The 25255-nt window shown below is 44.0% G+C and overlaps 1 long non-coding RNA gene across 1 annotated transcript; it reads left to right on the forward strand.

Moving 5' to 3' along the window:
* The first annotated feature begins 1650 nt into the window (after positions 1-1650).
* Positions 1651-2764, forward strand: LOC119282240. Its single transcript, XR_005138661.1, has 3 exons — positions 1651-1923; positions 2117-2162; positions 2257-2764. It is a non-coding gene; the product is annotated as an uncharacterized LOC119282240 (long non-coding RNA).
* The last annotated feature ends 22491 nt before the right edge of the window (positions 2765-25255 follow it).

Below are 25255 nucleotides of genomic sequence, written 5' to 3' on the forward strand. Positions count from 1 at the left end.
AAAAAGGTAATTCAAAAAAAGTCAAAATATCCCGGAACTTTTTTGGAATCAAATATGGCCAGGTTTTGTACACGTCTTGAGTGAAACAGCGACGTAGCTTGATGAAGATTGTTGAGGGGGACTAATTAGAGTTGAGGTAAAAAGTTCGTTAACTCATTCAAAACGTTATTGATGCAGGACAAAGTTATTTGTGTTTAAATTATTTCACTTTCAAAAATGTATATACACCTCTGAAAAATACATGAGCTTTTTTTGCATGGTATACATGTCTCATTTATATCATAAAGATCAAAGTACAAGTCTCATAAGGACCGACATGACAAAACTGAAAAGATAGCAGAACATCTCTGAGCTTGCCACTAACGTTCATCACCTGTCTCCGGCACCACCAGAGCAACCACCGAAGAAAAGAACGACGGATCACCTCCTCACTCGAGCTCGACGCAGCTCCATCGCTGATATGCAGTTTTGCGGGCCTTCAAGGTGGCTGACGAAAAGTGAAGGCCTTGCCGTTGAAAGAACCAGACCGAGGCAACACCCTGGACACGCCATCGAACACCAGATCTGGCACCCCACCACGACGAAGACACCTAATTAAGGAGGAAACCGTACCTGCCATCCACGAACCACGAACCCAACACACATTCCGTCTTCCAGATGCCATCGATGCAGATCACAATTTGCATCCGCTCCTAGACTACCTCCCAAGCTCTGCATGTACGCTGGAGCAAACACCGTCGCAAAGGCGGAGCCCGAAGGCACAGGTCCAGCACGAGGATGCCGCCGCCGCTACGCTATCCTTGCTTGAACAAACTGGTTTAGAATCTATCTATTTTATAAAAGGCGAAGATGTCCCTAGCTTCTCAAATTACATAATCAAATTCATGCATGAGAAAAATGGTGGCAATCTTTTTAGCTCTAGGGTTATGGATGTTGGGAAACTCAAAGAATATCTTTTGTAAAGATGGATGAATATGCATGAATTATCTTTCTAACTTAAGCACAAGCATGAGATTCCAATATAGACTGCATACCGCGCAAAAATTAGTGAATCTAGACTCTAAAATACCTCTATATACATCCATATGTAGTCCGTATTGAAATCTCTAAAAGGACTTATCGCGTAAGATACATAGTGGGAGGAAGCCAGCCTCTTTGGAGTTTAGTGCTTCCTGGCCGTTGGATCATTTCCTCGATGCGATTTGTACCATCCGATCCCCCTCCCGAATGCTCTCGTGCGTCGGATCAAAACGATCGACTGTAGATCAAAACAGTGTCCAGACGCTCATGCCACCGCCTATAAATTCGGTGCCCCACCGAGGGCATTATCAGAATTTCACACATAGGCGTATAAAAAGGAAGACCGTGGTGGCTGAAAACCTAGCTGCTTCTAGCCCACCTGCGTAGCCACCGCCCCATCCCCGCGCCCTCTCGTGCGTTGGCCGCCGCGCTCCCGTCTTCTTCCCCTCCACTTTCCTCTCCTCCCGCTGAGATCGCCGTCGGCGCTGCTCTGCCCTTCGAGCCACCCCCCCTCCCCCGCGGCTGGAGGCCCATGCCACTCCTGTTCCTCCACGACGTTGCCATCGTCGTCGCAGGGAGGAGCGGCGACCGACGCTCGCGCAACTGTTCCTCTCAAAGGCATCACCATCATTGTGAGGAGCACCGGTCTGTTGTCCTCCTGTTCGTGCACCTCCGGAACAGGACAAAACCGAGGTGAGCCGCCTCTGATCCGTCGTTTGAGGCGCCCATCGGCTCCCTCCCTGCCAAATCCCACCTCCTAGACTCGCCACTACCACCACCTCCTGGACTCGCCGCTGTTGCCGCCGCCGCCGCCGTATGGAGTTGCCGCTGCTGCCTGGACTCGACCATCACCGTCCCCAAGTGCCACAACCTCTCCTCCCAACGTCAAGCAAGCTGGACCAGGTAATCTGGCCCCTTTTCATCTATTTGAATCAATTTGTTGTTGAGCTGCTGCCGCTTACTGTCCCTGTTCACCGTACCCTTGTTGTTGCTGCTCGCCAGTAACTTCCCTATGTCGTTCATGTGTTGAGGCTGCTGCTCACTTATTACTGCTGCTGCTTGAACTGTTGATTGAATGTCTGGTGCTTCATGTTAGGGATTGCCAAACCATAATGCTATTGGAAGCTAGCATTGCAGATTGGGTAAGCAAATTTCTTTGTTGTTTGTCAAGTACCACAGTACCGCTTCAGATTATTATGACACTAAACTAGGCTATTGTTTGATGTGTTTTGCAAGTTGCAATGACATGGATCTGATCTGGAACTCTGGATGACACCCCTCAGTTTTCTTGCCATTCGGTAGACGATGTTCGCGCATAGATAATATTTGGCCCTTAACCTGGCAGCTTGCCACTGATGGTTATAGCCATGTACTATTGAAATACTATTAGGATCTTCTTTGTGAGGTAGTGTGGAAAATATCTGTTAGGCACGTACTCATGTTTTCCTTGACACATTGTCAAATGGACATGACCTGTGAAGAGCTGGGAGGGTTGTTTTAGACTTGCCCTAAGATTCTGAAATTTTAGACTTTAATCTGGAAGGCAAGTGTTCCAGAAAATAAATCTGTTGGTTTGATTAGTTTCGTCAAGTGATTATTTGCATCTTCCTTTCTTTGCTTCACATGACAAAGATTTCCTCGGCAAGAAATCAAATGGGTGAGACCAGCGCCATCCTCTCTGCCCGACTTGCTGCCATTCGTTGGATGATTTTGGCAACATGTTCAGAGTTAATCAATTGAATCAGTAGGGTAATGGCCATGTTGTCAGAGAGAAGTGCTTGAGAAATCTGAAAGTGCTTTATCTTTACCGAATAATAAAGCAAATTGGGTTTCTTTCGTCCGTCATTGACATTTTTCAGAAAAGTCCCTCTATTTCAGAGAATTCAACCCGCAGTCCTGTTTTAAGTTAAAACGAATCGTTTTTTCATATTTTACACAAAAGTCCTTGTGTTTTCTTGAAATCAACCCGCAGTCCGGATTTAAGTCACACCCGAACAGTTATTTCACATTTTTCGAAACCCCCTGATGTTTTAGGTAATTCATCCGCAGATCATATTTAAGTCAAACAATGTTTTTTTAAATCATCCATATCTTTTAAACCGTAACTCCGATTTGAACATGTTATATATGAAACTTGATTAGAAAAATATGTAGAACATGAATATGAGATTATTTTCACCTGTTAAGTATTTTTAAATATTATTTTGGAATATATTTAAGTCAAATAAATGATTTTCTAAATTATCCGTATCTTTTAAACCGTAACTTCGATTTTAACATATTATATATGAAATTTTATTAGAAAAATATGTGAAATCTAAATATGATGTTAATTTTACCTCTTAAATATTTTTAAAATATCATTTTGGGAGCAAACTTATAATTTATAGCGTAAGATCCGTTTTCCTTTCGTACCGGCGGCGACCCGGATTGCAAATAAACACCCCACTATAACAATATAGGGAAAATAAAACATAGATAACTACACATGCGTACCTCAGAAAAATGTCACAGGGGAAAACAAAAAATTTCTCATCGAGAGAGAGAGAGAGAGGTAGGGAGGGAGGGAGGGTGAGGGATGAGAGAGGGAGAGAGAGACGCCTTAGGATTAAACATATTCAAACACGTTTTTTTTGTTTTGTGTGAACACCGAGACCATCACCGGCGAGGGTGAGAAGGAGGATAAGCGGCAACACAAATATGATGCCTCGCAAAAAATAAAGGAGATGGACCTATTGTGGTCTTGGGTGATGGTTGTTGGGTTAAGAGTGTGTGTTATGTTTTCTCTCCCGTTGCAACGCACTGGCTCTTTTGCTAGTAATTTATATGGACGCATAGAGAGATACTTGTACTACTGAAAAAGGAATATCATGGTTTAGTTTACACATTTCAACTCACACCTTTTAAAGAATATAACATGTGGTTGAAAACTGATTACTTGAGAAGTTGAGAACCTGAAAATGTTTGTCTATAATGCATCCATTTGTGTGTCAGGCACTTCTCTTTTTTTACAGAACACAACCTTTGTTGGGGAAGGTAGTAATTTTAAAAAAAATCCTACGCACACGCAAGATCATGGTGATGCATAGCAACGAGAGGGGAGAGTGTTGTCCACGTACCCTCGTAGACCGATAGCGGAAGCGTTATAACAACACGGTTGATATAGTCGTTGTTGGAAATATGCCCTAGAGGCAATAATAGAAGGATTATTATATATTTCCTTGTTCATGATAATTGTCTTTTATTCATGCTATAATTGTATTATCCGGAAATCATAATACACGTGTGAATACATAGACCACAACATGTCCCTAGTGAGCCTCTAGTTGACTAGCACGTTAATCAACAGATAGTCATGGTTTCCTGACTATGGACATTGGATGTCATTGATAACGAGATCACATCATTAGGAGAATGATGTGATGGACAAGACCCAATCCTAAGCATAGCACAAGATCGTGTAGCTCGTTTGCTAGAGCTTTTCCAATGTCAAGTATCTTTTCCTTAGACCATGAGATCGTGTAACTCGCGGATACCGTAGGACTGCTTTGGGTGTACCAAACGTCACAACGTAACTGGGTGACTATAAAGGTATACTACGGGTATCTCCGAAAGTGTCTGTTGGGTTGACATGGATCGAGACTGGTATTTGTCACTCCGTATGACGGAGAGGTATCTCTGGGCCCACTCGGTAGTGCATCATCATAATGAGCTCAAAGTGACCAACTGTCTGGTCACGGGATCATGCATTACGGTACGAGTAAAGTGACTTGCCGGTAACGAGATTGAACGAGGTATTGGGATACCGACGATCGAATCTCGGGCAAGTAACATACCGATTGACAAAGGGAATTGTATACGGGGTTGCTTGAATCCTCGACATCGTGGTTCATCCGATGAGATCATCGAGGAGCATGTGGAAGCCAACATGGGTATCCAGATCCTGCTGTTGGTTATTGACCGGAGAGCCATCTCGGTCATGTCTACGTGTCTCCCGAACCCGTAGGGTCTACACACTTAAGGTTCGGTGACGCTATGGTTGTAGAGATATTAGTATGCAGCAAACCGAAAGTTGTTCGGAGTCCCGGATGAGATCCCAGATGTCACGAGGAGTTCCGTAATGGTCCGGAGGTAAAGAATTATATATGGGAAGTCAAGTTTTGGCCATCGGGAAAGTTTCGGGGGTCACCGGTATTGTACCGGGACCACCGGAAGGGTCCCGGGGGTCCACTGGGTGGGGCCACCTATCCCGGAGGGCCCCGTGGGCTGAAGTGGGAAGGGGAACCAGCCCCTGGTGGGCTGGTGCGCCCCCCTTGGCCCCCCTGCGCCTAGGGTTGGAAACCCTAGGGTGGGGGCGCCTCCACTTGCCTTGGGGGGCAAGCCACCCCCCTTGGCCGCCGCCCCCCCTTGGAGATGGGATCTCCTAGGGCCGGCGCCCCCCTGGGGTCCCTATATAAAGAGGGGGGAGGGAGGGCAGCCGCACCCTTGCTCTTGGCGCCTCCCTTCCCCCTTGCTACACCTCTCTCTCCCGCAGACGCTTGGCGAAGCCCTGCCCGGATCCCTGCTACATCCACCACCACGCCGTCGTGCTGCTGGATCTTCATCAACCTCTCCTTCCCCTTGCTGGATCAAGAAGGAGGAGACGTCACGCTGACCGTACGTGGGTTGAACGCGGAGGTGCCGTCCGTTCGGCGCTAGGATCTCCGGTGATTTGGATCACGACGAGTACGACTCCCTCAACCTCGTTCTCTTGAACGCTTCTGCTCGCGATCTACAAGGGTATGTAGATGCACTCCCCTCTCTCGTTGCTAGATGAACTCATAGATTGATCTTGGTGAACGGAGGAAATTTTTTATTTTATGCAACGTTCCCCAACAGTGGCATCATGAGCTAGGTCTATGCGTAGTTCTCTTTGCACGAGTAGAACACAAATCTGTTGTGGGCGTAGATGACGATCATGTCAACTTTCTTGGCATCATGTCAACTTTCTTGCCACTACTAGTCTTATTTTGCTTCAGCGGTATTGTGGGATGAAGCGGCCTGGACCGACCTTACACGTACGCTTACGTGAGATAGGTTCCACCGACTGACATGCACTAGTTGCATAAGGTGGCTAGCGGGTGTTTGTCTCTCCCACTTTAGTTGGAGCGGATTCGATGAAAAGGGTCCTTATGAAGGGTAAATAGAAGTTGACAAATCACGTTGTGGCTTTTTCGTAGGTAAGAAAAAGTTCTTGCTAGAACCCTATTGCAGCCGCGTAAAAGATGCAACAACAATTAGAGGACGTCTAACTTGTTTTTGCAGCAATTGCTTTGTGATGTGATATGGCAAAAAGTTGTGATGAATGATGAATGATATATTGTGATGTATGAGATCATGTTCTTGTAATAGGAATCACGACTTGCATGTCGATGAGTATGACAACCGGCAGGAGCCATAGGAGTTGTCTTAATTATTGTATGACCTGCGTGTCAATGATTTAACGCCATGTAATTACTTTACTTTATTGCTAAACCGTTAGCTATAGTAGTAGAAGTAATAGTTGGCGAGCAACTTCATGGAGACACGATGATGGAGATCATGATGATGGAGATCATAGTGTCATGCCGGTGACGAAGATGATCATGGAGCCCCGAAGATGGATATCAAAGGATCTATATGATATTGGCCATATCATGTCACTACTATTTGATTGCATGTGATGTTTATCATGTTTTTGCATCTTGTTTACTTAGAACGACGGTAGTAAATAAGATGATCCCTCATAATAATTTCAAGAAAGTGTTCCCCCTAACTGTGCGCCGTTGCGACAGTTCGTTGTTTCGAAGCACCACGTGATGATCGGGTGTGATAGATTCTAATATTCACATACAACGGGTGTAAGACAGATTTACACATGCAAAACACTTAGGTTAACTTGATGAGCCTAGCATGTACAGACATGGCCTCGGAACACAAGAGACCGAAAGGTCGAACATGAGTCGTATGAAAGATACGATCAACATGGAGATGTTCACCGATGATGACTAGTCTGTCTCACGTGATGATCGGACACGGCCTAGTCGACTCGGATCATGTAACACTTAGATGACTAGAGGGATGTCTAATCTGAGTGGGAGTTCATTAAATAATTTGATTAGATGAACTTAATTATCATGAACTTAGTCTAAAATCTTTGCAAAAATGTCTTGTAGATCAAATGGCTAACGCTCATGTCAACATGAACTTCAACGCGTTCCTAGAGAAAACCAAGCTGAAAGATGATGGCAGCAACTATACGGACTGGGTCCGGAACCTGAGGATCATCCTCATAGCTTCCAAGAAAGCATATGTCCTAGAAGAACCGCTAGGTGACCCACCTGCTCTCCCAGCACTGCAAGACGATTTGAACGTTTGGCAGACATGTGCTGATGATTACTCCCTCGTTCAGTGCGGCATGCTTTACAGCTTAAAACCGGGGCTCCAAAAGCGTTTTGAGCAACACGGAGCATATGAGATGTTCGAGGAGCTGAAAATGGTTTTACAAGCTCACGCCCGGGTCGAGAGATATGAAGTCTCCGACAAGTTCTATAGTTGTAAGATGGAGGAAAATAGTTCTGTCAGTGAGCACATACTCAAAATGTCTGGGTTGCACAACCGCCTGTCCCAGCTGGACATTAACCTCTCGGACGAGGCGGTCATTAACAGAATCCTTCAGTCGCTCCCACCGAGCTACAAGAGCTTTGTAATGAACTACAATATGCAGGGGATGGTGAAAACTATTCCTGAAGTATTTTCAATGCTGAAGTCAGCAGAGGTAGAAATAAGAAAGGAACATCAAGTGTTGATGGTCAATAAAACCACCAAGTTCAAGAAAGGCAAGGGTAAGAAGAACTTCAAGAAGGACAGCAAGGATGTTGCCGCGCCCGGTAAGCCAGTTGCCGGGAAGAAGTCAAAGAGTAGACCCAAGCCTGAAACTGAGTGCTTTTATTGCAAAGGGAAGGGTCACTGGAAGCGGAACTGCCCCAAATACTTAGCGGACAAGAAGGCCGGCAACACTAAAGGTATATGTGATATACATGTAATTGATGTGTACCATACCAGTGCTCGTAGTAGCTCCTGGGTATTTGATACCGGTGTCGTTGCTCATATTTGTAACTCAAAGCAGGAGCTGCGGAATAAGCGGAGACTGGCGAAGGACGAGGTGACGATGCGCGTCGGGAATGTTTCCAAGGTCGATGTGATCGCCGTCGGCGCGCTACCTCTGCATTTACCTATGGGATTAGTTTTAAACCTCAATAATTGTTATTTAGTGCCAAGTTTGAGCATGAACATTGTATCTGGATCTCGTTTAATAAGAGATGGCTACTCATTTAAATCCGAGAATAATGGTTGTTCTATTTATATGAGAGATATGTTTTATGGTCATGCCCCGATGGTCAATGGTTTATTCTTAATGAATCTCGAACGTAATGTTACACATATTCATAGTGTGAATACCAAAAGATGTAAAGTTGATAACGATAGTCCCACATACTTGTGGCACTGCCGCCTTGGTCACATTGGTGTCAAGCGCATGAAGAAGCTCCATGCTGATGGACTTTTAGTCTCTCGATTATGAATCATTTGACACATGCGAACCATGCCTCATGGGCAAATTGACCAAGACTCCGTTCTCCGGAACAATGGAGCGAGCAACCAACTTATTGGAAATCATACATACCGATGTGTGCGGTCCAATGAGCGTTGAGGCTCGCGGAGGATATCGTTATGTTCCCACACTCACTGATGACTTGAGTATATATGGGTATGTCTACTTGATGAAACACAAGTCTGAGACCTTTGAAAAGTTCAAGGAATTTCAGAATGAGGTAGAGAATCAACGTGACCGAAAGATAAAGTTCTTACGATCAGATCATGGAGGAGAATATTGAAGTCACGAATTTGGTACGCACTTAAGGAAATGTGGAATCGTTTCACAACTCACGCCGCCTGGAACACCTCAGCGTAACAGTGTGTCCGAACGTTGTAATCGCACTCTATTGGATATGGTACGATCTATGATGTCTCTTACCGATTTACCGCTATCATTTTGGGTATACGCTCTAGAGACAGCTACATTCACTTTAAATAGGGATCCGTCTAAATCCGTTGAGACGACACCGTATGAATTATGGTTTGGGAAGAAACCTAAGCTGTCATTTCTAAAAGTTTGGGGATGTGATGCTTATGTCAAGAAACTTCAACCTGAAAAGCTCGAACCCAAGTCGGAAAAATGCGTCTTCATAGGATACCCTAAGGAAACCATTGGGTATACCTTATACCTTAGATCCGAAGGCAAGCTCTTTGTTGCCAAGAACGGATCCTTTCTGGAAAAAGAGTTTCTCTCGAAAGGAGTAAATGGGAGGAAAGTAGAACTCGATGAAGTACTACCTCTTGAACCGGGAAGTAGTGCAGCTCAGGAAAATGTTCCTATGGTGCCTACACCGACTGGAGAGGAAATTAATGATGATGATCAAGGTACTTCGGATCAAGTTGCTACTGAACTTCGTAGGTCCACAAGGACACGTTCCACACCAGAGTGGTATGGCAACCCTGTCCTGGAAATCATGTTGTTAGACAACGGTGAACCTTCGAACTATGAAGAAGCGATGGCGGGCCCAGATTCCAACAAATGGTTTGAAGCCATGCAATCCGAGATAGGATCCATGTATGAAAACGAAGTATGGACTTTGACAGACTTGCCCGATGATCGGTGAGCGATAGAAAACAAATGGATCTTTAAGAAGAAGACGGATGCGGATGGTAATGTTACCATCTATAAAGCTCGACTTGTCGCTAAGGGTTATCAACAAGTTCAAGGGGTTGACTACGATGAGACATTCTCTCCCGTAGTGAAGCTAAAATCCGTCCAAATCATGTTAGAAATTGCCGCATACTGTGATTATGAGATATGGCAGATGGACATCAAAACGGCATTCCTTAACGGACATCTTAAGGAAGAACTGTATATGATGCAGCCGGAAGGTTTTGTCGATCCTAAGAATGCTAACAAGATGTGCAAGCTCCAGCGATCCATTTATGGGCTGGTGCAAGCATCTCGGAGTTGGAACATTCGCTTTGATGAGATGATCAAAGCGTTTGGGTTTATGCAGACTTATGGAGAAGCATGCGTTTACAAGAAAGTGAGTGGGAGCTCTGTTGCATTTCTCATATTATATGTAGATGACATACTTTTGATGGGAAATGATATAGACATTGGACAACATTAAGGCCTACTTGAATAAGTGTTTTTCAATGAAGGACATTGGAGAAGCTGCTTATATATTAGGCATCAAGATCTATAGGGATAGATCGAGACGCCTCATAGGTCTTTCACAAAGCACATACCTTGATAAGATATTGAAGAACTTCAATATGGATCAGTCCAAGAAAGGGTTCTTGCCTGTGTTGCAAGGTGTGGAATTGAGCTCGGCTCAATGCCCGACCACGAAAGAAGATAAAGAAGATATGAGTGTCATTCCCTATGCCTCAGCCATAGGATCTATTATGTATGCCATGCTGTGTACCAGACCTGATGTAAACCTTGCCGTAAGTTTGGTAGGAAGGTACCAAAGTAACCCCGGCAAGGAACACTGGACAGCGGTCAAGAATATCCTGAAGTGCCTGAAAAGGACAAAGGACATGTTTCTCGTCTATGGAGGTGACGAAGAGCTCGTCGTAAAGGGTTACGTTGATGCTAGCTTCGACATAGATCTGGATGACTCTAAGTTACAAACCGGATACGTGTATATGTTGAATCATGGAGCAGTAAGCTGGTGCAGTTGCAAGCAGAGCGTCGTGGCGAGATCTACATGTGAAGCGGAGTACATGGCAGCCTCGGAGGCAACGCATGAAGCAATATGGATGAAGGAGTTCATCACCGACCTAGGAGTCATACCCAATGCGTCGGGGCCGATCACTCTCTTCTGTGACAACACTGGAGCTATTGCCCTTGCCAAGGAGCCCAGGTTTCACAAGAAGACCAGGCACATCAAGCGTCGTTTCAACTCCATCCGTGAAAATGTTCAAGATGGAGACATAGATATTTGCAAAGTACATACGGATCTGAATGTCGCAAATCCGTTGACTAAACCTCTTCCGCGAGCAAAACATGATCAACACCAGAACTCTATGGGTGTTCGATTCATCACAATGTAACTAGATTATTGACTGTAGTGCAAGTGGGAGACTATTGGAAATATGCCCTAGAGGCAATAATAAAAGGATTATTATTATATTTCCTTGTTCATGATAATTGTCTTTTATTCATGCTATAATTGTATTATCCGGAAATCGTAATACATGTGTGAATACATAGACCACAACATGTCCCTAGTGAGCCTCTAGTTGACTAGCTCGTTAATCAACAGATAGTCATGGTTTCCTGACTATGGACATTGGATGTCATTGAGAACGAGATCACATCATTAGGAGAATGATGTGATGGACAAGACCCAATCCTAAGCATAGCACAAGATCGTGTAGTTCGTTTGCTAGAGCTTTTCCAATGTCAAGTATCTTTTCCTTAGACCATGAGATCGTGTAACTCCCGGATACCGTAGGAGTGCTTTGGATGTACCAAACGTCACAACGTAACTGGGTGACTATAAAGGTGTACTACGGGTATCTCCGAAAGTGTCTGTTGGGTTGACACGGATCAAGACTGGGATTTGTCACTCCGTATGACGGAGAGGTATCTTTGGGCCCACTCGGTAGTGCATCATCATAATGAGCTCAAAGTGACCAACTGTCTGGTCACGGGATCATGCATTACGGTACGAGTAAAGTGACTTGCCCGTAACGAGATTGAACGAGGTATTGGGATACCGACGATCGAATCTCGGGCAAGTAACATACCGATTGACTAAGGGAATTGTATACGGGGTTGCTTGAATCCTCGACATCGTGGTTCATCCGATGAGATCATTGAGGAGCATGTGGGAGCCTACATGGGTATCCAGATCCCGCTGTTGGTTATTGACCGGAGAGCCGTCTCGGTCATGTCTACGTGTCTCCCGAACCCGTAGTGTCCACACACTTAAGGTTCAGTGACGCTAGGGTTGTAGAGATATTAGTATGCAGCAAACCGAAAGTTGTTCGGAGTCCCGCATGAGATCCCGGACGTCACGAGGAGTTCCGGAATGGTCCGGAGGTAAAGAATAATATATGGGAAGTCGAGTTTCGGCCATCGGGAAAGTTTCGGCGGTCACCGGTATTGTACCGGGACCACCGGAAGGGTCCCGGGGGTCCACCGGGTGGGGCCACCTATCCTGGAGGGCCCCGTGGGCTGAAGTGGGGAGGGGAACCAGCCCCTGGTGGGCTGGTGTGCATCCCTTGGGCCCCCCTGCGCCTAGGGTTGGAAACCCTAGGGTGGGGGGCGCCTCCACTTGCCTTGGGGGGCAAGCCACCCCCCTTGGCCGCCGCCCCCCTTGGAGATGGGATCTCCTAGGGCCGGCGCCCCCCTGGGGTCCCTATATAAAGAGGGGGGAGGGAGGGCAGTCGCACCCTTGCTCTTGGCGCCTCCCTTCCCCCTTGCTACACCTCTCCCTCCCGCAGACGCTTGGCGAAGCCCTGCTGCGATCCCTGCTACATACACCACCACGCCGTCGTGCTGCTGGATCTTCATCAACCTCTCCTTCCCCCTTGCTGGATCAAGAAGGAGGAGACGTCACGCTGACCGTACGTGTGTTGAACGCGGAGGTGCCGTCCGTTCGGCGCTAGGATCTCCGGTGATTTGGATCACGACGAGTACGACTCCCTTATCCTCGTTCTCTTGAACGCTTCTTCTCGCGATCTACAAGGGTATGTAGATGCACTCCCCTCTCTCGTTGCTAGATGAACTCATAGATTGATCTTGGTGAATGTAGGAATTTTTTTATTTTATGCAAAGTTCCCCAACAGTCGTACGTCTTCACGGCCCGACCGATCAAGCACCGAAACTACGGCACCTCCGAGTTCTAGCACACGTTCAGCTCGATGACGATCCCCGGACTCCGATCCAGCAAAGTGTCGGGGAACAGTTTTGTCAGCACGACGGCGTGGTGACGATCTTGATGTTCCACCGTCGCAGGGCTTCGCCTAAGCACCGCTACAGTATTATCGAGGTGGACTATGGTGGAGGGGGGCACCGCACACGGCTAAGAGATCCAAGGGATCAATTGTTGTGTCTATGGGGTGCCCCCTCCTCCGTATATAAAGGAGTGGAGGAGGGGGGCGGCCAAGGGGGTTAGCATGCCCAAGGGGGGGAGTCCAACTCCCACTGGGAGTAGGACTCACCCCTTTCCTATTAGGAGTAGGAGAGGGAAGGAAGAGGAAGGAGGGAGGAAGGAAAGGGGGGCGCCCCCCTCCGAATTCGGATTGGGCTTGGGGGGGCGCCCCCTCCCTTGCTCCTTTCCCCTCCTTTCCACTAAGTCCCAAGAAGGCCCATATACCTCCCGGGGGGTTCCGATAAACTCCTGGTGATCCGGTATTGTCCCAATCTCACTCGGAACCTTTTCGGTGTCCAAATATAGTCGTCCAATATATCGATCTTTATGTCTCGACCATTTCAAGAATCCTAGTCAAGTCCGTGATCATATCCGGGACTCCAAACAACCTTTGGTACATCAAAACATATAAACTCATAATGAAATTGTCATCGTAACGTTAAGCGTGCGGACCCTACGGGTTCGAGAACAATGTAGACATGACCGAGACACGTCTCCGGTCAATAACCAATAGAGGAACCTGGATGGTCATATTGGCTCCCACATATTCTACGAAGATCTTTATCGGTCAGACCGCATAACAACATACGTTGTTCCCTTTGTCATCGGTATGTTACTTGCCCGAGATTCGATCGTCGGTATCTCAATACATAGTTCAATCTCGTTACCGGCAAGTCTCTTTACTCGTTCCGTAATACATCATCTCACAACTAACTCATTAGTTGCAATGCTTGCAAGGCTTAAGTGATGTGTATTACCGAGAGGGCCCAAAGATACCTCTCCAACAATCGGAGTGACATATCCTATTCTCGAAATATGCCAACCCAACATGTACCTTTGGAGACACTTGTAGAGCTCCTTTATAATCACCTAGTTACGTTGTGACGTTTGGTAGCACACAAAGTGTTCCTCCGGTAAACGGGAGTTGCATAATCTCATAGTCATAGGAACATGTATAAGTCATGAAGAAAGCAATAGCAATATACTAAACGATCGAGTGCTAAGCTAACGGAATGGGTCATGTCAATAACATCGTTCTCCTAATGATGTGATCCCGTTAAACAAATGACAACACATGTCTATGGTTAGGAAACATAACCATCTTTGATCAACAAGCTAGTCAAATAGAGGCATACTAGTGACACTCTGTTTGTCTATGTATTCACACATGTATTATGTTTCCGGTTAATACAATTCTAGCATGAATAATAAACATTTATCATGATATAGGGAAATAAATAATAACTTTATTATTGCCTCTAGGGCATATTTCCTTCAGTCTACCACTTGCACTAGAGTCAATAATCTAGATTACACTGTAATGATTCTAACACCCATGGAGCCTTGGTGCTGATCATGTTTTGCTCGTGGAAGAGGCTTAGTCAACGGGTCTGCTATATTCAGATCCGTATGTATCTTGCAAATTTCTATGTCTCCCACTTGGACTAAATCCCGAATGGAATTGAAGCGTCTCTTGATGTGCTTGGTTCTTTTGTGAAATCTGGATTCCTTCGCCAAAGCAACTGCACCAGTATTGTCACAAAAGATTTTCATTGGACCCAATGCACTAGGTATGACACCTAGATCGGATATGAACTCCTTCATCCAGACTCCTTCGTTTGCTGCTTCCAAAGCAGCTATGTACTCCGCTTCACATGTAGATCCCGCCACAACGCTTTGTTTAGAACTGCACCAACTGAAAGCTCCACCGTTCAATGTAAACACGTATCCGGTTTGCGATTTAGAATCGTCCGGATTAGTGTCAAAGCTTGCATCAATGTAACCATTTACGATGAGCTCTTTGTCACCTCCATAAACGAGAAACATATCCTTAGTCCTTTTCAGGTATTTCAGGATGTTCTTGACCGCTGTCCAGTGATCCACTCCTGGATTACTTTGGTACCTCCCTGCTAAACTTATAGCAAGGCACACATCAGGTCTGGTACACAGCATTGCATACATGATAGATCCTATGGCTGAAGCATAGGGAACTTCTTTCATCTTTTCTCTATCTTCTGCAGTGGTCGGGCATTGAGTCTTACTCAACTTCACACCTTGTAACACAGGCAAGAACCCTTTCTTTGCTTGATCCATTTTGAACTTCTTTAAAACTTTGTCAAGGTATATGCTTTGTGAAAGTCCAATTAAGCGTCTTGATCTATCTCTATAGATCTTAATGCCCAATATGTAAGCAGCTTCACCGAGGTCTTTCATTGAAAAACTCTTATTCAAGTATCCCTTTATGCTATCCAGAAATTCTATATCATTTCCGATCAGCAATATGTCATCCACATATAGTATTAGAAATGCTACAGAGCTCCCACTCACTTTCTTGTAAATACAGGCTTCTCCAAAAGTCTGTATAAAACCAAATGCTTTGATCACACTATCAAAGCGTTTATTCCAACTCCGAGAGGCTTGCACCAGTCCATAAATGGATCGTTGGAGCTTGCACACTTTGTTAGCTCCCTTTGGATCGACAAAACCTTCCGGTTGCATCATATACAACTCTTCTTCTAGAAATCCATTCAGGAATGCAGTTTTGACATCCATCTGCCATATTTCATAATCATAAAATGCGGCAATTGCTAACATGATTCGGACAGACTTAAGCATCGCTACGGGTGAGAAGGTATCATCGTAGTCAACCCCTTGAACTTGTCGAAAACCTTTCGTGACAAGTCGAGCTTTGTACACAGTAACATTACCGTCAGCATCAGTCTTTCTCTTGAAGATCCATTTATTTTCAATTGCTTGCCGATCATCAGGCAAGTTAACCAAAGTCCACACTTTGTTCTCATACATGGATCCCATCTCAGATTTCATGGCCTCAAGCCATTTTTCGGAATCTGGGCTCACCATCGCTGCTTCATAGTTCGTAGGTTCATCATGGTCTAGTAACATGACTTCAAGAACGGGATTACCGCACCACTCTGGTTCGGATCTTACTCTGGTTGATCTACGAGGTTCAGTAACAACTTGATCTGAAGTTTCATGATCATCATCATTATCTTCCTCACTAATTGGTGTAGGTGTCACAGAAACCTGTTTCTGCGATATACTACTTTCCAATAAGGGAGCAGGTACAGTTACCTCATCAAGTTCTACTTTCCTCCCACTCACTTCTTTCGAGAGAAACTCCTTCTCCAGAAAGTTTCTGAATTTAGCGACAAACGTCTTATCTTCGGATCTGTGATAGAAGGTGTACCCAACAGTCTCCTTTGGGTATCCTATGAAGACACATTTCTCCGATTTGGGTTCGAGCTTATCAGGTTGAACTTTTTTCACATAAGCATCGCAGCCCCAAACTTTCAGAAACAACAACTTTGGTTTCTTGCCAAACCACAGTTCATAAGGCGTCATCTCAACGGATTTTGATGGTGCCCTATTTAACGTGAATGCGGCCGTCTCTAAAGCATAACCCCAAAATGATAGCGGTAAATCTGTAAGAGACATCATAGATCGCACCATATCTAGTAAAGTATGATTATGACGTTTGGACACACCATTACGCTGTGGTGTTCCGGGTGGCGTTTAGTTGCGAAACTATTCCGCATTGTTTCAAATGTAGACCAAACTCGTAACTCAAATATTCTCCTCCACGATCAAATCGTAGAAACTTTATTTTCTTGTTACGATGATTTTCAACTTCACTCTGAAATTCTTTAAACTTTGCAAATGTTTCAGACTTATGCTTCATTAAGTAGATATACCCATATCTGCTCAAATCATCTGTGAAGGTGAGAAAATAACGATATGCGCCACGAGCCTCAACATTCATCGAACCACATACATCTGTATGTATGATCTCCAATAAATCAGTTGCTCTCTCCATAGTACCAGAGAACGGTGTTTTAGTCATCTTGCCCATGAGGCACGGTTCGCAAGTACCAAGTGATTCATAATCAAGTGGTCCCAAAAGTCCATCAGTATGGAGTTTCTTCATGCGCTTTACACCGATATGACCTAAACGGCAGTGCCACAAATAAGTTGCACTATCATTATCAACTCTGCATCTTTTGGCTTCAACATTATGAATATGTGTATCACTACTATCGAGATTCAATAAAAATAGACCACTCTTCAAGGGTGCATGACCATAAAAGATATTACTCATATAAATAGAACAACCATTATTCTCTGATTTAAATGAATAACCGTCTCGCATCAAACAAGATCCAGATATAATGTTCAAGCTCAACGCTGGCACAAAATAACAATTATTTAGGTCTAAAACTAATCCCGAAGGTAGATGTAGAGGTAGCATGCCGACCGCGATCACATCAACTTTGGAACCATTTCCCACGCGGATCGTCACCTCATCCTTAGCCAATCTTCGCTTAATCCGTAGTCCCTGTTTCGAGTTGCAAATATTAGCAACAGAACCGGTATCAAATACCCAGGTGCTACTGCGAGCATTAGTAAGGTACACATCAATAACATGTATATCACATATACCTTTGTTCACCTTGCCATCCTTCTTATCCGCCAAATACTTGGGGCAGTTCCGCTTCAAGTGACCAGTCTGCTTGCAGTAGAAGCACTCAGTTTCAGGCTTAGGTCCAGACTTGGGTTTCTTCTCCTGAGCAGCAACTTGCTTGTTGTTCTTCTTGAAGTTTCCCTTCTTCTTTCCTTTGCCTTTTTTCTTGAAACTAGTGGTCTTGTTAACCATCAACACTTGATGCTCCTTCTTGATTTCTACCTTCGCAGCTTTTAGCATCGCGAAGAGCTCAGGAATAGTCTTTTCCATCCCTTGCATATTATAGTTCATCACAAAGCTCTTAGCTTGGTGGCAGTGATTGGAGAATTCTGTCAATGTTGCTATCATCCGGAAGATTAACTCCCAGTTGAATCAAGTGATTATTATACCCAGACATTTTGAGTATATGCTCACTGACAGAAGTGTTCTCCTCCATCTTGCAGCTGTAGAACTTATTGGAGACTTCATATCTCTCAATTCGGGCATTTGCTTGAAATATTAACTTCAACTCTTGGAACATCTCATATGCTCCATGACATTCAAAATGTCGTTGAAGACCCAGTTCTAAGCCGTAAAGCATGGCACACTGAACTATAGAGTAGTCATCAGCTTTGCTCTGCCAAACGTTCATAACATCTGGCGTTGCTCCAGCAGCAGGCCTGGCACCCAGCGTTGCTTCTAGGACGTAATTCTTCTATGCAGCACTGAGGAAAATCCTCAAGTTACGGACCTAGTCCGTGTAATTGCTACAATCATCTTTCAACTTTGCTTTCTCAAGGAACGCATTAAATTCAACGGAACAACAACACGGGCCATCTATCTACAATCAACAAAGACAAGCAAGATACTATCAGGTACTAAGTTAATGATAAATTTAAGTTCAATTAATCATATTACTAAAGAACTCCCACTTAGATAGACATCCCTCTAATCCTCTAAGTGATTACGTGATCCATATCAACTACACCATGTCCGATCATCACGTGAGATGGAGTAGTTTCAATGGTGATCATCAATATGTTGATCATATCTACTATATGATTCACGCTCGACCTTTCGGTCTCCGTGTTCCGAGGCCATATCTGTTATATGCTAGGCTCGTCAAGTTTAACCTGAGTATTCCGCGTGTGCAACTATTTTGCACCCGTTGTATTTGAACGTAGAGCCTATCACACCCGATCATCACGTGGTGTCTCAGCACGAAGAACTTTTGCAACGGTGCATACTCAGGGAGAACACTTTTACTATGATAATTTAGTGAGTGATAATCTTATAATGCTACCGCCAATCAAAGCAAGATAAGATGCTTAAAAGCACGTCGGTAGGACCAGTCTCGCGTAAGCGTACACGTAATGTTGGTCTGGGCCGCTTCATCCAACAATACCACCGAACCAAAGTATGACATGCTGGTAAGCAGTATGACTTATATCGCCCATAACTCACTTATGTTCTACTTGTGCATATGACATCTACGCATAAAACCTGGCTCTGATGCCACTGTTGGGGAACGTAGTAATTTCAAAAAAAATCCTACGCACACGCAAGATCATGGTGATGCATAGCAACGAGAGGGGAGAGTGTTGTCCACGTACCCTCGTAGACCGATAGCGGAAGCGTTATAACAACGCGGTTGATGTAGTCGTACGTCTTCACGACCCGACCGATCAAGCACCGAAACTACGGCACCTCCGAGTTCTAGCACACATTCAGCTCGATGACGATCCCTGAACTCCGATCCAGCAAAGTGTCGGGGAAGAGTTTTGTCAGCACGACGGCGTGGTGACGATCTTGATGTTCCACAGTCGCAGGGCTTCGCCTAAGCACCGCTACAGTATTATCGAGGTGGACTATGGTGGAATCTGAAAGTGCTTTCTCTTTACCAAATAATAAAGCAAATTGGGTTTCTTTCGTCCGTCATTGACATTTTTCAGAAAAGTCCCTCTATTTCAGGGAATTCAACCTGCAGTCCTGTTTTAAGTTAAAACGAATCGTTTTTTCATATTTTACACAAAAGTCCTTGTATTTTGTTGAAATCAACCCACAGTCCGGATTTAAGTCACACCCGAACAGTTATTTTACATTTTTTGAAACCCCCCTGATGTTTTAGGTAATTCATCCGCAGATCATATTTAAGTCAAACAATGTTTTTTTAAAATCATCCATATCTTTTAGACCGTAACTCCGATTTGAACATTTTATATATGAAACTTGATTAGAAAAATATGTAGAACATGAATATGAGATTATTTTCACCCGTTAAGTATTTTTAAATATTATTTTGGAATATATTTAAGTCAAATAAATGATTTTCTAAATTATCCGTATCTTTTAAACCGTAACTTCGATTTTAACATATTATATATGAAATTTTAATAGAAAAATATGAGGAATCCAAATATGATGTTAATTTTACCTCTTAAATATTTTTAAAATATCATTTTGGGAGCAAACTTATAATTTATAGTGTAAGATCCGTTTTCCTTTCGTACCGGCGGCGACCCGTATTGCAAATAAACACCCAACTATAACAATATAGGGAAAAGAAAACATCGATAACTACACATGCATACCTCTGAAAAATTTCACAGGGGAAAACAACAGATTTCTCATCGCGAGAATGAGAGAGAGAGAGAGAGGGAGGGAGGGAGAGGGATGAGAGAGGGAGAGAGAGACACCTTAGGATTAAACATATTCAAACACGTTTTTTTGTTTTGTGTGAACACCGAGACCATCACCGGTGAGGGTGAGAAGGAGGATAAGCGGCAACACAAATATGATGCCTCGCAAAAATAAAGGAGATGGACCTATTGTGGTCTTGGGTGATGGTTGTTGGGTTAAGAGTGTGTGTTATGTTTTCTCTCCCGTTGCAACGCACGGGCTCTTTTGCTAGTAATTTATATGGACGCATAGAGAGTTACTTGTACTACAGAAAAAGGAATGTCATGGTTCAGTTTACGCATTTCAACTCACACCTTTTAAAGAATATAACATGTGGTTGAAAATTGATTACTTGAGAAGTTGAGAACTTGAAAATGTTTGTCTATAATGCATCCATTTGTGTGTCAGGCACTTCTCTTTTTTTACAGAACACAACCTTTGTTGGGGAACGTAGTAATTTCAAAACATTTCGTACGCACACGCAAGATCATGGTGATGCATAGCAACGAGAGGGGAGAGTGTTGTCCACATACCCTCGTAGACCGATAGAGGAAGCGTTATAACAATGCGGTTGATGTAGTCGTACGTCTTCACGGCCCGACCGATCAAGCACCGAAACTACGGCACCTCCGAGTTCTAGCACACGTTCAGCTCGATGACGATCCTCGGACTCCGATCCAGCAAAGTGTCGGGGAAGAGTTTTGTCAGCACGACGGTGTGGTGACGATCTTGATGTTCCACCGTCGCAGGGCTTCGCCTAAGCACCGCTACAGTATTATCGAGGTGTACTATGGTGGAGGGGGGCACTGCACACGGCTAAGAGATCCAAGGGATCAATTGTTGTGTCTATGGGGTGCCCCCCTCCTCCGTATATAAAGGAGTGGAGGAGGGGGCCGGCCAAGGGGGTTGGCACACCCAAGGGGGGGAGTCCAACTCCCACTGGGAGTAGGACTCACCCCTTTCCTATTAGGAGTAGGAGAGAGAAGGAAGAGGAAGGAGGGAGGAAGGAAAGGGGGGCCGGGCCCCCTTCCAATTCGGATTGGGCTTGGGGGGGCGCCCCCTCCCTTGTTCCTTTCCCCTCCTTTCCACTAAGGCCCAATAAGGCCCATATACCTCCCAGGGGGTTCCGATAACCTCCCGGTGATCCGGTATTGTCCCAATCTCACCCGGAACCTTTCCGGTGTCCAAATATAGTCGTCCAATATATCGATCTTTATGTCTCGACCATTTCGAGACTCCTCGTCAAGTCCATGATCATATCTGGGACTCCGAACAACCTTCGGTACATAAACATATAAACTCATAATGAAACTGTCATCGTAACGTTAAGCGTGCGGACCCTACGGGTTCGAGAACAATGTAGACATGACCGAGACACGTCTCCGGTCAAGAACCAATAGCGGAACCTGGATGCTCATATTGGCTCCCACATATTCTATGAAGATCTTTATCGGTCAGACCGCATAACAACATACGTTGTTCCCTTTGTCATCGGTATGTTACTTGCCCGAGATTCGATCGTCGGTATCTCAATACCTAGTTCAATCTTGTTACCGGCAAGTCTCTTTACTCGTTCCGTAATACATCATCTCACAACTAACTCATTAGTTGCAATGCTTGCAAGGCTTAAGTGATGTGAATTACCGAGAGGGCCCAGAGATACCTCTCCGACAATCGGAGTGACAAATCCTATTCTCGAAATACGCCAACCCAACATGTACCTTTGGAGACACCTGTAGAGCTCCTTTATAATCACCCAGTTACGTTGTGACATTTGGTAGCACACAAAGTGTTCCTCCGGTAAACGGGAGTTGCATAATCTCATAGTCATAGGAACATGTATAAGTCATGAAGAAAGCAATAGCAATATACTAAACGATCGAGTGCTAAGCTAATGGAATGGGTCATGTCAATCACATCATTCTCCTAATGATGTGATCCCGTTAATAAAATTACAACACATGTCTATGGTTAGGAAACATAACCATCTTTGATCAACAATCTAGTCAAGTAGAGGCATACTAGTGACACTCTGTTTGTCTATGTATTCACACATGTATTATGTTTCCGGTTAATACAATTCTAGCGTTAATAATAAACATTTATCATGATATAAGAAAATAAATAATAACTTTATTGTTGCCTCTAGGGCATATTTCCTTCAACCTTATAGTATGTTTTTGGGACATATTTTGAATCCTCACACTAGATCCGCCAGTATGTTTTTGGCACAGATTTTGAATCCTCACACTAGAGCAGAGGCAAAAAATTAATAGTTGCATTAATTATAGGAATTATAGGGCCACAGTTCAGGTACATAAACTCCTAAAGCCAATAGAGAAAGGTAGAAACACAAATGTGAAATGCTAATGTTTTGGTTATGAGGTCTTGGCTCTTGTCCCCATGTTGGATCATCTTGGAATTCATAGGGTCATTTATCGTCTAAGGATGTACTCACAGAACACAATCAGTGTGGTTGTGCTTTTCTACACTTCTGTCCAGAGCAATGGGATATCTATTCTCTACTGTACGGCTACCCTCTAATGCATTTCTCAAACTTCATTCTCTCTTTCTGCACAAATGACTTGATCTAATTATTATGAAAGACCTGTGGAGTGTGTTGCTTTCTATATAAATAACTCGCTCTAATTCTGATTTCTCATACTGCATAGCTCTTGATCTATTGCATTTTGCCAAACTTGATGTGTCAAGATTTGAGCTACTATACTGAAAGCAAAGGTAAAATTCCAATGCACTCTCCAGCAGCACGCTCATATCGCCTACTAATCCACAAGTACAGGTTCTATGTCAAAGATAATAGTTCTCTGTGCTAAAAGCATGGGTTCTCCATTATGTTCCTACTTTTATTACTTCCTCTCCTATATTAACGCTTTTGATACCGAACTTTTGCGGTATTATGAGTATGCTGAACTTGATGTTGCCATCTTTTGTGGTGTTATGAGTACGTTAAACTCGATGTTGCCTTATAATCACATGACGATATTTAACTTCATTATGTCTTTCTTTTGTCCCAAACGAATGTTTCTTCTTCACTTTATTTTGTTATATCATGTTTAAATTCACACGGTAAACCCAGATTTCTACTAACTTAGCACTACTTGCTTCACCAAAATGTTGGGACTGGCACCCTCGTGCCAAGGCGCGCTCCGGATCTAGTAGAGAAGGAAGAAGGTGGACCATGATGCATGCATGCATGATTGGTTTTGCATGCAGCGTGGCCTTGTCTAAGCCTCTGAGTCTCCGAGGAAGAAACTAATCTAGTGACTGTGGAGCGAGCGTAGCACTTGTACGTACGTTGACAGCTCGACCGTGGAGCTTTGCTAGACACGTACGCCCATGCAACACCGCGAAGAAAGCACTAGTAGTAAACTGCGAAAGAGGAGAATTACTATCCTTTGCACGCACCAAATTTAGATTCTATTCAAAATTTGTCAATTTTTACAACCCTGCGGGCACTAGTTCCACCTGCCACGACCACACCGCACGATATTATTTGTGATCATGGGAGAGGGAGAGAGAGAATGCATGCGCATCCTGAAAACGATATTAGTGCACTGCAGCGTTAATTTGTCGTCATCGATATACACTAATAGAAAAAGGGGCAAAGGTCCAGGTCGGGTCAGCCCATTAGTCTCGGTTTAGTCAAGAACCGGGACCCATGGGGGCATTGGACCCGGTTCGTGAGCCCCGGGGGCCGGCCGGGCCACGTGGGCCATTGGTCCCGGTTCGTCTGGACCTTTTGGTCCCGATTGGTGGGACGAACCGGGACCAATGGGCCTCGCTCCTGGTCCACCACCATTGGTCCTGGTTAGTGGCTCGAACCGGGACAAACGGCTAAATAATGCAGAAAAGAAAACAAAAAATGTGGAAAAATAAATAAAAATAGCAACAATAAGTACTTATTTATTTTCTTTTACGATAATTTTTTTGCTATTAAAGTTTGTAACAAAATTCTAATTACTTATTTATTTTCTATTATGATAATCCTTTTTGCTATTAAAGTTTGTAACAATATTCTAATTACTTATTTATTTTCTTTTATGATAATTCTTTTTGCTATTAAAGTTTGTAACAAAATTCTAATAACTTATTTATTTTCTTTTATGATAATTCTTTTTGCTTTTAATGTTTTGAACTAAATTCTAATTACTTATTTATTTTATTTTATGATAATTCTTTTTGCTATTAAAGTTTGTAACAAAAACATAAAAAAAGTGTTTTCAAATTTGAAACTTTTCTAAAAGAAAAAAACAAAAAAGTGTTTCATGAAACTTTTCTAAAACAATAAAACAAAAAAAGTGTTTTCAAATTTGAAAACTAATGGCACTAACAGAAAGTTTATAATTTTTCTAAAACTAAAAGCTAAAAGAATTAAAAATAAAGCAAAAAACAAAAGAAAATAAATAATGCAGAAAACAAAACAAAAAACCGGAAAAAAATAAAAATAACAACAATAAGTAAAGAAAACAAAAAAAACAAAAAAAAGTGCCTCCTACTGGGACCCCACGGCCTGAATACGACTAGAAACCCAACAATGGGCCAGGATTCGGGCCCGTAGTAAACCCAGTAGACCCACAGTCACATAGAGACAGATTAGGCCCGAAAGCCTGCTTTAGAGAGGAGCTCAAGAGGGTTGGTGCATCGCACCTTATAAACAGGTGCGGTGATCTCTCAGCTAGCGAGGTGGGACTAAACTCCCACCACCACGCCGTTGTGCAAGGCCCATTGGTCCCGGTTGGTGGCACCAACCGGGACTAAAGGGATGCATTAGTCCCGGTTCGTCACACCAACCGGGACCAATGCCCCATTTAGTCCCGGTTGGTGCCACCAACCGGGACCAAAGGCCTTC

Source organism: Triticum dicoccoides, chromosome 3B (assembly GCF_002162155.2).
Source record: "Triticum dicoccoides isolate Atlit2015 ecotype Zavitan chromosome 3B, WEW_v2.0, whole genome shotgun sequence".
NCBI classification, from domain to species: Eukaryota; Viridiplantae; Streptophyta; class Magnoliopsida; order Poales; family Poaceae; genus Triticum; species Triticum dicoccoides.